Here is a 4,325-nt window from a genome sequence, read left to right as displayed (position 1 = left end):
GAAGAGAAAAAGCTAAAACTGACCATTCTACCCCATTCCATCACATGCATGAGCTGAACCATCGATTTAGGAAGTGACTGGAGTAAACTTTTTTAACCTGTCATCAGTATCTTTATTTGCAATCATGAGATCCCATAACAATTACTTGATAGCATTTAGGGGAAGATTAGATTAGATATTGTATGTAGATCACTCAGTATGTCTAGCACATAGTGAGTGCTCAATAAGTAATGATCATTGTTAGTATTTGTGAAGGAGTTGAACATTTTGGGTGATACCATTCCAATTACTCACATACAGATTGCCCATAGCAATATTTTTTTCAGTAGAAGCTAGTTTCCTCCTCCTTCAGTGAAGGCCATCTAATTATAATATTATCCATTATCAAACATAATTAGGAAAAAAATCTATAGCCAAAACATACAATATATTTTAAAAGTTACATATAAACATTTAGAGTATTATTTGTGAGTATAGATTTTTTTGTATCACTGTCCTATCGTCAGAAGTCTCCTTTGGCATGGAGCCTAAGATTATGGGGGGAAATAGGCNGTATAAACATTTAGAGTATTATTTGTGAGTATAGATTTTTTGTATCACTGTCCTATCGTCAGAAGTCTCCTTTGGCATGGAGCCTAAGATTATGGGGGGAAATAGGCCATCTGACTGAGTTGTGACCTCACCCCCACCCCAAATAATAGAAATTAGGCTACTTCCCATGGAAGAGAGAGGAATGAATATTAATGAATATTTGTTGAAACTATTGCATGACTAGCATTACACTTCTTCACATTTTGTCTCATGCATCCATCCTGGCAGTTCAGAGAGATGGGTTTGGTATGAGAATTCCATTGTACAGATAAAGATTGAGGTTCAGAGCAGTGAAGCAACTTATCCAAGCTCATTTATTGTCTAAGGACAGTAACTGGTAGATCTGGGATCCCATGTAGGTCTGCCTGACCAGCAACCTCCCCAGCTTCCCATGAACCTCATTCTCCCCCAGAGAATCACAGTAGCTCACATTTAACGAGGCTTCATCAACGTGGATCTCATCCAAGGGCTTCACATCTACTTTCTCTTTCAGTCCTCCCCCAACAACCCGTAGGGTACATACTATCATTCATCCCCCTCAGAAAACTGAGGCACAAAAAACTAGCTGAGGGTCACACAGTTGATAAGCAGTGGGATGAAAGATTAACCCAAGCAAGTCGGCCTCTAGAACCTACACACTCTACCACCAAACTGCTCAGCCTCACTTAAGACCACTGGTCACAATTTTCAAAGCTTTGCACTGACTTGAAAGCACAATAAGTTTCAATCCAGCAGGAGAGAGGAAATGAGAAATTACACGATAGAGACAAATCACCTATGAAATTGGGGGGGCGGGGCGGATACTTGCAACAATGACACTCCCACTTGGCTGTAGTGGGGTGGGGGCCACTCCTGGGTAATAACACACCCATTGTTTACCAAAAAACTTCTCCAGGTTGAGCAAAATCGTTTCTTCTCTAAAAATTTGGTGTTAAGGGAAATAGTAAATGAACTCTTAAGCTTTCAAAATGATAATCTAGCATTACTTAAAAGTCTACAAATTTGTTCCTAAATGTATTTAAATCTTACCAGTGAACATGATGCTTGGTTATTAAAAAGTAATTCTGGAGAAATTAGCTTGCAGCTACAAAATTAATATAATTCATTTATTACTTGCAGCCACAAATCAAGATGCTGTTAACACTGCTACACACAATTTAATATGCACAGTAAGTTTCCATATGGCTTCAATTTTAGGTTTCTGGTCAGTCCATTGAATCCTTTACAGAATAGGCTGACATGACAAGTCAGAGGGCACTTGACCTAACCGAAGTGTGAAACACTGGCTTTCAAATTCTGGAATTAAACATTTGGATTATTTCTTATTTCCATCATATTAGACAAGTATATATTTTTAAAGCTATAGCCTACTATTACATGGAGATTTTGTGATGGAGAAAAACCAAAACACTCAATCTCGAATACCAGCCACCAAGACTCTTCTATTTTTTTCTGGTTCCCAGTTTCTTTCTGATTCAGTGTTTTCCTTAGAAGATGAAGGAGAAAAAGGAGAAACACACACACACACACACACACCATATTCATTTAAGAACGCTGAGATAAAAGAATTGTTCAGAGTTCAAACCTTCTTTTTCATGATCCTGCCAGAATCGATAGGTAGCTTGTGTTTCATAGCTAGATTTCATGCCTCTATGAGAAGGAGCTCAAGTTCCCTAATGAATGAGATACACAACTTGCATAATTCTAGATGAGAAATAAATATAATAACTGCTTTTATGTGTCAGGCCTAAACGAGAGCAATAAGCCGAGAGAAAACTGCGACCTCCTCTGGTGGGAAGTGTTCCTGGGAACTTGTGTCTCACGGACGAGCGCCATGGAGACCCTCAATGTGTTTTGTGCTGGGCAACTGCTTCTCTTCCTTAACCATCCTCATTATGAAGGCTGGTTGAGCAGACCAGACTACTCAAACCACTTTCCTCCCAGACTTTGTCCTGGAAAGAAGCTCTTCATCAATCACGATGAAGTCTGTGGTTAAGTCACTACATTTCACTCTATAAATCTTGCCAGAGACTTTTTCCTGCCATTTGTCAAAAATTAAACTGACGAAGGAAACCGATGATTCAGGGGAAAGCAAAAAACCCCCTAAGTGACAGAGTGAGCTTCTCAACTTTATATTTGGCAATAGCACCTTTTTGCTTCTGTTATGTACAGGAGGAGGGGCTGCTTGAGGGGAAGACAGCAGCTGAGAAGACAGAAGGGTGAGAAACCTTTGCTTGGATCTGTTCCGGACAAGGATGTTCCTGCTAGAAAAGGGGGCAAGGCTATGTGAGGGAAACAAGCCCAAAGGGCTTCTGTTCTCAAACAGACATGAAGGTGCACATCTTTGTAGAAGTCTTCTGTGTTTTGATCCTAAGTTAGCAAATATGAAGTGACTAGAAAAGAAACACTCCACGAGATCAGTGAAGAAAATTAGAAATAGAACATTGATAACCACTAACAACTAGTGAAAAAAGCTTGTTATGATAATGACCCCTTCCGCCTGAATGATACCTGTGTTATTTTGCATGGATTATCACAACCACCCTTTGGACAGATTGTGGCAAATACGTGTAATTGGCAGCCTCAAATCTGGAAAAGCAGAGAAGTTAGGTGACTCGCCCAAACTCACACTGTTAGCAGGTGGCAGAATTTAAATTAGATCCTAGTCTTTCAAACTCCAACTCCACAGGCCGTCCATAGCACGGCTCAAAAAGTACTGGCTAAAAAATGGAAAAAGACACAGGTTAAGAAAACCTTAGAAGAAAAGAAAATATGAGAAAGAAAACCTGAATTATGGCTTCCCTTTGTCCTCCCCAATCTGAAAATGCATTGCCCATCCCTCTCTTGACTTCCTGGGATATTTACTCCATCATCTGCTCCTATGGTATTTATTCCCTCTATGAAGATTAAAAATTCTATACTATGTCCATGTAAAGCCATATACTCTATCAAATTGCAAAACCTGGTCATACTGTTGACTCACAGCACTCAGTATGGCACTCAACACAACAACGTCTTGCACACAGCAGGTGCTCAATAAATGTTTAAGTGAATCCATTTATTTTGTACCCCGAAAGTTCCCTATGCATTTACCAAGTGCTATTCCTGTTCCANAACGTCTTGCACACAGCAGGTGCTCAATAAATGTTTGTTTAAGTGAATCCATTTATTTTGTACCCCGAAAGTTCCCTATGCATTTACCAAGTGCTATTCCTGTTCCAGAAGATGAGAATGAGTCTAATTTGTGTTTAGTATCAGTCTGAAATGCTAATTTCTTGCTAGCTTCTGAATACCAACTATCCAGGCCACCATGTGGAATGTGACATATAGACAGTGCAAAAAGGCACCCCACTGCCTGAATAAAAGATAACTGTATTTTGTGTGTATTGTTCTCCAGGGGATCCCAGAAGGAAGTAGAATCTTAGGTCTTCTAATAAGATTAGAAAAAGCAGGGACTGCCCCTTTAAAAAAACATTTATGACAAAAGGTTGGTCAGAAGTCAGGCTATAAAACTGCAAGATTAGTACAAAGTACTAGTGAGTACCCTTTCCTAGTTGTTTGTTAATGGAAGGAAAAGCTCAGCTTCAAAGGGCAGAAAGCTAGGCAGGAAAATAATGAAGTGGAGGAGAATTACTCCCTTCTGATTGGAAAAGGATCATTAGGAGGGACTCACACTGAGGAGCCCTAGTGGGGCTCTGATCTCTCCCTTCCAGCTTTTCCTAAGCGATGTGGGG

This window comes from Ailuropoda melanoleuca, chromosome 1 (assembly GCF_002007445.2).
Source record: "Ailuropoda melanoleuca isolate Jingjing chromosome 1, ASM200744v2, whole genome shotgun sequence".
NCBI classification, from domain to species: Eukaryota; Metazoa; Chordata; class Mammalia; order Carnivora; family Ursidae; genus Ailuropoda; species Ailuropoda melanoleuca.
This window is presented reverse-complemented; position numbering follows the sequence as displayed.